This window comes from Apodemus sylvaticus, chromosome 1 (genome assembly GCF_947179515.1).
Source record: "Apodemus sylvaticus chromosome 1, mApoSyl1.1, whole genome shotgun sequence".
NCBI classification, from domain to species: Eukaryota; Metazoa; Chordata; class Mammalia; order Rodentia; family Muridae; genus Apodemus; species Apodemus sylvaticus.
Window position 1 is genome coordinate 141,253,453 of NC_067472.1, and position 11,565 is coordinate 141,265,017.

The window sequence follows — 11,565 nt, forward strand, 5'->3', positions numbered from 1 at the left end:
GTGAAGCAATGGTTTCTCTTATTTTAGCTACGATTTGTTTAGTTAAGTTTTCCTTCAGACCCTCAGCCACGAACAGGAACAACCTGGCTAAACCAAGGATGGTATTGCTGTCCTGGGTAATTGGGCTTGATCGTTCCTGCACAGCTTTGGTTTCCTCCCCCAGCCCTTTCTCTCTCAGTCTTTCTATCCTTACACTTCTTTGGTTCATTTTGAAGACATCCTTTTGCCCACCAGCCTCCTGAGTTGTGGGTGCCTTGGCGGCTAGTTGACACTTCTCACACTTGTTTTTTGTTTTTTTATCTAGGAAACCAAGGTGTCCATTTGTCCCCACTCTCTGGGCTCTGTGATCGCTGTCTGCTGACCTGACTGGACTTGACCCAACTGTTTGAGGCACCCAGTCTAGCCAGGTGTGCCTTGGTGGGTGGAAGGACTAAAGCCACAGACACCTTGACAAATGCACACAGGAAGCAGCCCCACTTCCTCAGAAGCTGCCCAAACTGCTGCAACACAATTTTAGCATCTGGATCTCCAAGCAAGTTGAGCCTGGTACATTTATAAAAATCAGTGGCTGAAGAAATCAGATTCCAAAATCCCATCTGGGAGCTTCACTCCCCCACCCCCTTCTCTTTAGTGCTGCACATGTTTAGGGAAGAAGTCAATGGAAATCATCACATTTAATTTTAATTTGTACAGAGACATGAGACATGATGAGTTCAAAAGACTCAGGTGACAAATGCAAGCTCATGCAGTTGGCTATTGTGTCAACCAGAGAGCCAGGGAGGCAGGAATTTGAGTCCCATTTAGCTGCATCAGCTGAGCTGAGTTTGTAAATTCTTTAAGCATTTCTTCCTCTATCTATAACTTAGGGACTGTAAAGTGTTGATCTGAAATACAATACCATTGCTACGCGGACCTCAGTCTACCTACCTTTGTGTATTTACCCGAATAGTTGGTGAGGGGGGGTACGGAACTGCAGCTACAGCTCAACGGCCAAGATTGAGTAGGGCTTCTTGGGTTCTGAAATGCCACAAACTGGGTTAAGGTTCCAGTTAGCCACACTGTGTTACGTTATGTAATGTTTGTGAAAGTGTGAGTAGCAACTGCTGCTTGTGGCTGTCGTTCAGGCTACAACTGCCACATTTGAAAGGAAGAACTTACTGGATCACCGGCCATCCAAGAAGCGTACAAGCTTCCCATTGTGTAGGTGCCTAACAAGCACGAATTCCTTCTGACTGTCCGCTGACCTTGGCATGTTTTTGCTTTGCATATTAATGAAAATGAGTCTTAGAGCAATTAAAAAAAAACTAGCTAGAAAGGTAAACCAACTAATTTTTCACTTTAAATTTTTATCAGAATAAAGGCAGATAGTAAGACTCTGTTTTTCACTATAGAGGAAGAGAGAAGCCCCTATCTTGCCACTTTTCCATTTAAATTCTTTTGTTCTTTGTTGACTTTAAAGAATGTTTAAAAAAATCTATTTTCAGACCCCCAAGGGTGAGAGCTCATGAATATATGCTTTTTGAAAATATATAATTTTGTGGTAAAATGACCAAATAGTTAGAGGAGAGAAAAATATGGTCTTATGTAACACACACACACACACACATTAAAAAAAAAAAACACTTCACCAACTTTCTGTAAGGTCCATTCAGATAACTGGTTTTTGTAAGATGTGAAATCCTAACCCACCTATGTACGTCCGGATTCTATAAATACACACTCCTAACATACTTCTAAAAGGAGTTTATGTGCAGAGGGGGAAATGGTGGACCAATGAAATCCTGAGAGGGGTGTGTTTGCTCAGGTTATTAAAGAAAGGTGGCAAGCATTCCAGAGGATATGAAAATTTAACATCGTCTGAGGAAACTCTTGAGTATGGTTAATGCTGCTGCCAAGAATCTCAGCTACGTTGTGTCAGAATGTTCAGTTGCAAGCTTCACTTTAATGAATGGAAAGATGGGGAAACTGTGGGAAGTTCCTACATCGACACACAGCAACCTTAAATAGTCAAGTCCCCAAAGCTGGCTCAGCTAGCTCACTCAGGGACTGCAGGGCCCAGGCATCTGATCTACTACTGGCCAAGAAGTAGGTTGACCAGTTGTCTACAAATTGGGGCATGGCAGAACACTAAAACAGCCTGGCTGTCCTCTCAGTCTCCTGTTTAACATATAGATGGAAAATCAATTTGCTTGACCCTTTCTGAAAAAAAAAAAATCGGGGTTCTATGATGAGCAAGTCTAGAGTCAGAAAAGCAAAGAAATCTCTGCCACCCCACACTGTAGGCTTGACTCCCCCCCTTTCCTCTTGCAGCTTGCTTGCAGAGTTACATTGCTATTTTTATCAGCTCTCTTCAACCCAGCTGTTGCTTCATGTTAACATGGCGAACGGTGTGAAAATCCCAGCAGAGGCGCGCGAATCCCAGAGGGACCTGTCTTCTGTCATTTCTAGAACAGATGAAATGTCATGAGCTTCACTGGGGGTGGGAGTGGTGGAGTAAGAACATTTTACCACAGAAGCAACAAGAACATAGCTGACATTTCTATGACATAGAATTCAGGGCCAGACTCCCTCCTAATTCCCAACCCAAAGCAGGCAATTTTCTAATGGCTGCTAAGGTCTCATATAGATTTGCACAGAAAAACTAGAAGCGGCCATCTCCCCACTCCAAGGTCAGGCCATGGCTGTCCCAGGTGCTAGACTTTGTGGCATCATGCGGCTGGGACAATTGAGTGGAGTCCAGCTTGGTGGTGGCCCCAGAAAACCCGCTGCCTCTTCCTGACTTGAAATGTGCCTAGTAATTTTGAGCCCACTTTGTGTATTTCCTCTGTGAAAATAACAGCATTTGTCCAGACTCTGTGCAGAGGGGAAAGGTGCCACAGAAAACTCTGGATGATTTAAAAATACAGCTCCAATTGTAGGTTTGTCATCCCATGGTTTGGCAAATTAGGGGGCAAATCGGAGGGGCACTTGCAGCTTGCCCCAGGCATGACAAGGCTGCTCAGTCACACATCTGCCTCTGTGGTGGGTAAACTCTCTCAGTGCCTATGAAAATATAATTTTAGGAGCTTCCTCCTAGAATAGCAAGTATTTATACAAATGGGGGATTATTTGGTTCTGAGTGTCCAGTGCTGAAAGTGAACCTCCCAGGACTTCTCTGAGCTTTTCTTTCCCTAGTCTTTGTATGAGGGCAAAGTGAGTTCCCTCCTGTTCCAAAATCCTCCAAGTACATTAAGCCTGGATGGGAGCAATCCCTTTCAGGACGTATATGGTCTTTAAAGGTAAGAGTCAGAGAGGCCATGTTTTAAGTACAAACTTAATCTACTCTCAGTTTTATAATACTTTCATCATTAAGAAAAGGTCTCAAGGAGCTGGCTGTGGTGGTACTTGCCTGTCATCTCAGCACTTGAGAGGCAGAGGCAGGAGAATCTTGAGTTCAAGGCCAACCTGAGCTGCCTTGTGCCATTCTATCTCAAAAAGCAAGCAAACAAAACACCAAACACAACAGCAAAGGGAGGAAGAGAAGGAAGAAAAGGGAGAAGTGGGTGTGGGGAGGAGGCGGCAGCGAGAAGCCTGCTGGAAAGCTGAGTGAGAAGAGTGCTGTGAGCCGACCCCATTATGTTATCTTTTAGCTTCAATTTGTCTACACAAGACTAGAAGGTTATCAACTTTTGTGGTTGTCAAGATGGCTCAGTGGGTAAAGGTGCCTGTTGCCAATCCTGATGACCTGAGCTCAATCCCTGGGATTCATGTAGTAGAACATTAACTCTCACAAGTGGGCGTCTAACCTCCAAATGGAGTTTAGTGTAACACATGATCTCTCTCTCTCTCTCTCTCTCTCTCTCTCTCTCTCTCTCCTCTCCTCTCCTCTTCTCTCTCTCCCCTCTCTCTTCTCTCTCTTCTCTTTTCTCTCTCTCTTCTCTCTCTTCTCTCTCTCCCCTCTCTCTCCCCTCTCTTCTCTCTTCTCTCTCTTTTCTCTCTCTCCTCTCTCTCCCCTCTCTCTTCTCTCTCTTCTCTCTTTTTCTCTCTCTCTTCTCTCTCCCCTCTCTCTTCTCTCTCTCTTCTCTCTTCTCTTTTCTCTCTCTCTTCTCTCTCTTCTCTCTCTCCCCTCTCCCCTCTCTTCTCTCTCTTCTCTCTTCTCTCTCTCTTTTCTCTCTCTCCTCTCTCTCCCCTCTCTCTTCTCTCTTTTTCTCTCTCTTCTCTCTCTCCCCTCTTTCTCCCCTCTCTCTTCTCTCTCTTCTTTCTTTTTCTCTCTCTCTTCTTTCTCTCCCCTCTCTCCCCCCTCTCTTTTCTCTCTCTCTTCTCTCTTTTCTCTCTCTCTTCTCTCTCTTTTCTCTCTCTTCTCTCTCTTTTCTCTCTCCTCTCTCCTCTCTCTCTCCTCTGTAAGTGCTTTTTTTTTTAAAAAAAAAAAGTTAGTATTTCCAGGATCCCTTGCAGCTCAACTTTTGCATACTGGTCACTCCCTTTCAAACTCAGATGCTTATTAAATTCAGGTGCTGACCACCTTCTGTTTCTTCTGCTGACAAATGATACAGAGGCTATGCCGGAGTCTGCCCTAGACAATACAGTTCCAACCTTTTTCTGCAATGTCAGGATATAGGAGGCTCCTTTTTGTCATTTTGCTTGGGGACCAAAAACTACTCTTTGGGAGCCAGCAAGATGGTTTGTGGTTAAAGTGCTTGGTATCGAGCCTGAAAACCTGAGTGTGGTCCTGGAAACCCTCTACAGTAAAAGGAAAGGAAAAAAGTGACTTCTGTAAGTTTTCCCCTGCCCTCCACATGAGCACAGAGGCTCTTGTGCTCACACACTAAATCAGTCAGTCAGTCAGTCAGTCAATCAATCAATAATGTATAAAAACATTTGTTTTAAAAAAAAAAAAACACTCCTCAGTGTGTGAGCTCAGATTTCTGTTCCGGTTCTTGGCTCATTTGAGTGCTGCGCGTAGGCAGAGTGTCTTGCAGTTTGTGGGTGTCCCTCCTCCCCCCATCCTGCAGTGGCAGCCCCACACAGCTGTATTCGTAGTTCCTCTCCACCCATCCTGAGGTCTGCGCCTGGAACCTTCCAGTGCTTTTTAAAAGCACACATCCTTGTACCAAATCCCTTTCTGTTCAAAATAGTGTGGTTTCTGGTGTTTACAGTGTACCCTGACCTAGAAAATGAAGACTAAATTGGATTCTGGTCTGAGCTATTTCCTTAAGAACTGAGATGCTTGCTCTCTTGGTCTCATGCCCCTCCCCCCCATAACCACGAAGATCACAGTCCCCAAATCCATGGGGGAAATGGACATATTAACTCCTTTCAACTTGGAATTTTCACCTGTATCTAAATGAGTTCCTTGTTCAGACAAAAAGAAAGTAAACCTGCCCATTATCGGAAACCTTTCTAACAGCGCCTTGAGTATTCCTGTGAGGTTGACCTTAGAGGTCTTTCACAGCACACACTACAGTCAGCTTCCTTCCAATCCCACCCCACCCCATCTCATGGTTCTGTGGTTTTCCTGCCGTGTCCCATCTTCTCCCTCTGGTACCCTGTAGACTGTAGGACTTAGAGGGAAGAGCACCACCGTTCTCCAGGATACTCTGTAGCACTAGACACCTCCCTCATAGATGTTTGAATAGGCTCTGAGCTTGAGAAAGGAGTTTGCCCATCCTTCTAAGTGTTCACATGAGGTGTCTGATGAGTAACACACATCCCTTTATATTGGGGGGAAATGAATAAACAAACTGGATTGCTTGCAAAGTGTATGGTTACAAACCCAAGAGAGTGATCCCTAACTACAAAAAGAGAAGAAAAACCTTCAGAAGGCAAGAGGCTGTGTCTATCCATTAAAAAAAAAATTGATATAAAGCTTGCAATATAAACATTTTAAAGTGAACTCTGGCATTTTTTATTATGTTTTACTTATTTATGTGCATGTCTGTGTATGCACACCTGCCACAGTGTGCATATGGGAGCCTGTTCTCTCCTTTCATCACATGAGTTCCAGATATTGAACTCAGACTGTCATGCTTGGTGACAAGTGCCTTTACTCAGAGCCATCTCTCTAGCCCTCGGTGGAACTTGATACATTTACAATGTTGTAGCGGCCACGGCTTCTTCCAGGCTTCAAGACATCTCATCAGCTCGGAGTAAAATCCCAATATGGGGCAATCAATTCTCCCCTTCCTCTTACCCTCGGCCCCTGACAATCCCCATCTGGTTTTCCTTCCCAGAGACTTATCTGTTCTAGACATCCATGGACACGGAGTTGTTCAAGATGGGATTGATCTTTTGTGTCTGAATTCTTGCACGTAGCACAACGGTCTCCAGATTCACATCTATTGTGGCACTTACTGAAACCGCATTCCTAGCTGGCCTAGTGACACATTCCTATAATCCAAGTACTCTGGAGGCCGAGGTGGGTGGGCTGCAGGTGTGAGGCCAGTCTGCTCTACACGGTGAGATACTGCTTCATGAAAACAAGGGCATAAAACTGTTTCCTTTTTATGATTGAATAATACTCCATGGTGTGTCTCTACCACAATGTATTGACCTATCCATCTGCTAACAGACAGTATTTGGGTATTTGAGGCTTCTGACTATTGAATAATGCTACTTTGAACACTCCTGTATAGGGTTTGGGTACCTGTTTTCAATTTGAGAATATACCTAGAAGTATTATTGTTGGATTATACAATGATCTTACATTGATTTTTTGACCCATGTTAATGTTTTTCTTCTCACCGTGGCTAAGTCGTTTTGAAGTCCTATTGGCAATGCACAAGATTCTGATTCCTCCATATCACGATTCATGCTTACTTTGGGTATTTTTTATTGTACTGTTCTTGTGTTGAGTGGTACCCAATGTAGTTCTCCTTTTGATTTTCATGAAGAACATCTTTTTTTCCCTGCTCTTTGCTTCTTTATCTTCTTTGGGAAAAGTATTCATTCATTTCTTATCTGGAGTTAATGCCCCTTGGAACTACAGTGACTTGAGTTCAGAGAGTCTTAGCTGGTTAGAAATCATGGGAGAGCAGAGTGATCCCTCCCCACCCCACCCTGTTGCCACCCAACAGCCTTTAGCCCGAGTCACAGGTGATTGGTTCTAAGAGCCCTTGCCAGCGATGCCTTGACTAGAGTCAAGTGTTACTCCATTTCTCAGTAACAGTCATTTCTTCCATGGCCTTTGACATGGCTTGTCAATGTGTTTGAGCTTGTCATCTGTCTTGTTTATTAGATCATTTGCCCTTCAGGGTCAGGAACCATTGATGATCTTGTTCACAGGCTTGTTTCCAGAGCATCAAGCCTTACGATGCCCAGAAGGGTGTACTGTTAGTTTATAGGAAAAATCAGTAAATTGCTAGACAGTATTTGTAGGTAATGCTGCAGTATACCTGGGACAGTTAGTGGGGAGGTTGTGAATTTAGCATGTGGGGAGAGAGTTTGTTGTTTTTGTTTCAGACTGGGAATACAACACTGGCTCTTAGGGGAGTGGAACAAGGGTTCCCTAGATAATACCTGTGGAGCAACTGGCAAGGGAAGAATCGTCCCAAGTCCCACACAGCTTCAGAAGATCCTACCAGAAATCAATGAGGGAATGTGGAACTCTCTGCCTTTCTAGCACTGTGTCTGTCTGAGCAGAGAGGAGCATTTGAAGAGATTTAATGTGTGCTGAGCTTTTCAGGAAGGCATCACCCATCGATTTTAAGAAGACTCTCACTTCACTTCTTGTTGGAAACTTTGCTGACAGTTGTTCATCTTTTCAGAAAACAAATAAACACATCACAGCAACATTGTTCATAATCTTTGAATCTTCAACTGGAACAGGCTTTGTTTCAGTGTGGGACACGATCAGGCTAGATGATTGTGTCTCTTAGTCTAGACATACCTCCCCAAGAACATATGTGTGTGTGTATGTGTGTGTTTGTGTGTGTATACATATATATATACATACACATATACATATACATATATAATTTTATTGAAATTGATTTTCTTTGCATTGCATTCAGTGTATTTTTGCTCATGATTCTGAATTTTTGTGAATTTTATTATATAATCATAGGCATAAATAAAGGCATTGAATATAATAGGAGTTAAAACTGTTGTGTTAGATCTGTATTTCTTGCCATGATACAAATAGTAATATAACATTGCAATGGAATAGCCAGTGCCACAGTAGGACCTGACAATCTTGTCTGAGGTGAATGGCATAGAAAATATGACCTTTCTTCATTTTATCCCAACATTCAATTGTCTTATTCTTATTGCCTAAATGTTCTACTTCATGCACTAAGAACGATTTTTAAACTATTTGGCCAGAAAGATGGCTCAGTAGGAAGGGTACTTGTTCCCAAGCCTGATCACATGGGTTTAAGCGACAGTAGAAGCCACGTGGTAGAAGAAGAGAACCAAGTCCCCAGTTTGTCCTTTGACCTTCATAGGTACACTGTGGCACTTGTGTTTTAGCACTCACACTCAAATAAAGAAAGGAATGCAATAAATTTAATAAAAGACACCGTGTGCGCAAAGCATTCATGGCTCAGAGTGAAAGGTATACCTCGGAACCTGTAACATTTCCAGAGAGAGACGGGAGATGAGGTTGGAGTAGCTGTGGTGATGGATATAGTCTGACAGGCAATCCACAGGCGTGGGGATAACACGGTGATCTGGAGCTGGTGTGCTGGCTGGACCTTGGCTGGGATTCTGGCTCCACTCTTTCATAACCATGTTACCTCAGTCTCACTGTGAGCCTCAGTTTCCATCTTTGAAGATTGGAGTCATCAAAGACAACTGTCCCCCAAGGTTGCTTTAAGACTAAAAGTGATCAAGTAGAAACAGGAGACTGTGTAACAAAGTTACTAGCTACAGGCTTTGTATTAAATTCCTTTCCAAAGATGAACCTGTATAGTTCCCAAACTGACTACAGAATTTCCCAGCATACATAGATCCTGTCCAGCATCTCTAAATATGAAATCCTAAAATGATACATCGCAGGCTCAGAGGCTTGGATAAACCAAACTGAGTTTCTACTACTTCCTATATATTCTGCTCCACATAAACCTTTGCCCAGGGTTCCCATCTAATTCTGTGGGGGTGCATTGTTACATGTAGCTCATAGATTTCATCATACCACAGGTGGCTGGACTCTTCAAGTGCACTGATATTGGCATTAGCAGATGGTTGAGATTTTTGTTTGTTTTTTTACTTTCAGACAGTTAAAGATTGTCTCAGCTAAAGCTAAATTATGTATCATGTTCAACTAAATCTTTGTTTTAATTAGATTTAATTATTGCACATGGATAAGGGCATGTGTACCATCATGTCCAGGCAGAGGTCAGAGGATACCATACAGGAGTGAGTTTTGTCTCTACTGTGTGGGTTCCAGATACTGGTCAGGATCAGTGGCAAGTGCCTTTACTGGGCTGAGCCATCTCACTGACCCTCCACTCAATCTCACTGGTGGGAACTGTAGTCACTGCATTGATTTGAATGAAAAATTGAATCACCTAGTCAACAAACACAGACTGAATTCCTGATGGATAAAAGCATTAGTAAGCAGGATGCCCAGGTGAGCGATCTGATGAAGAGAGCTTCCTGGTGGGGGTCAGGTGGTAGGCAGACACGGTAAAACTCTAAACATACAGCTGCCTCCTGCAATACTAGAAAGAACCAGGACCTAAGAACTGTAACTGGGCCAGATCTAGTCTGGGAGGCCCAGAAAGATTGGCCTGAGTTAGTGGGAATTTGATTTGGCTGAATTCAGGAAGAAGTCATTCCGGTGAAGGAGACTCCTGGTAGAAATTAGAAAAGAAACAGAAGGGAGGGGGGGGGGGGCGCGGTATGTGACTTCACCTTTCATTTTAAAAATCTGTAATAACTTCAGATAGGTGAGCTGGATAGTTCTGTGTGTTCCTGTGAATTTACAACATCTTTTCTGGTTTTCCATAGTTTCAGAAAATCAAGGCAATTACTCAATTTTTAAACACCAGCCCAAGATCCAAAGGAAGACAACGGCTTACAGTTCACACCAGTCCAGGGCAATGGTCACCTAGTGAAATGTCTCTATTGTTGGTACCGAGGCCTGCGAGACCTGTGACGTCATATAGATGACAATTAGGACAATGTAACTATAGGCCTGTTGCCAAGGCAACAGCCGCCATATACCCAGAATTCAATGGCCCACCTTTACCTGTAATTTACATCATCACCCGTATATAATTGGGTAGTGTTTCTCCCCCCCTCTCTCTTTCTTTACCTTCCTTCTTCCCGCCCGCTACACCTTTCCCCATCTTAAATAAAGCCCCATGTGGAACTGTTTGGCCTGGTGTATCTCATTGCAGCCCACATCCCCACCGCATCCCCACGGCCCACACTGCGGGCAGACAAGTGACCTGTGCTGCAGCGTAGGCAGATGACCTGCGTGGAAAAGCCAACATTTTGGAGACCACTGCTACTGCTCCCCACTACCACCGTCTCCATTACGCCACCGCCACCGCCACCACCGTGGACTTTGCAGCCTGAGACTCTCGGGCTTCATCATGTGAGCTGTGCGCTACAGCTTGCTACGTGGGCTGTCTCTGGGCCACCCAACCAAACAGTTCCACACTCACAGCTATCGGATTGCACACCTTTAACATTAACAAACACGCATCGGTTTATCGGTAAGGTGCTTCAGTTAGCTGGAGGGAATCTTAGCTGCAGAAAGGATCTGGCCAGCCTTTTCTAGAGCTAAGATTTGCCTCTCCAGCTAACATTCGTAATAGGACATTTAAGCCCCTGGGTGTACTCCTATCCGGAAGTGACCCTAAAATCCCCCCCTTAGCTTTTACAGCTGTAGACAAAGTCCTAGCAGAGGCAGGGCACTTCCTCCGACGTTCTGAGAATGTTTCAGCTCCTAAAGTACCTTAACTGCATTGCGTTGCTAATTTCTTTCAGGACACTAAAATATATCTAGCAACTTTTATTTTCTTCCCACCCACCCAATGGGCAATAAATTGTCTTCGGCCATACCTCCAGGCACTCCACTGGGATGTCTATTCTGGAAAAATTTCAAGTCTCTGAAACTAACGCCCAATTTGAGGCAGTCAAAACTAATAAACCTCTGTAATAAGGTCTGGACTCAATATAAGTTAGACAATAATTCCAAATGGCCACCTAATGGCACCCTAGATCCAAGTGTTTTAAGGGATCTTAATACATACTGCCAGCAATCCGGTAAATGGGATCAGGTTCTATATGTTCAGGCTTTTATCTATCTTCGCTCTAAACCTTCCCTCTGCTCTGCCTGTCCCCCATCCCAGCTTCTCCTAGCCATAAAACCTACCCACCTTCTGCTAGATGGTGCTACTTTTGATCCCACTGATGAGCCACCACCCACCCGTGGCAGGTCTATTGGGTCTGCAAAATCCCAAACTGCAGCCTCGGTCTCTCCTTCTTACCAGGTCCTGGAATCTACCAACCCGACCTCCCTAGATCCCTCCTCTCCCTCTGCGCCAGCTACAGGTCACTCCAAACGCTCTGAACTGGCGCTGACCTTTACCCCTCCAATTATGCATTCTAAGGCTACAGCCAAACTCCCAAGTTCTC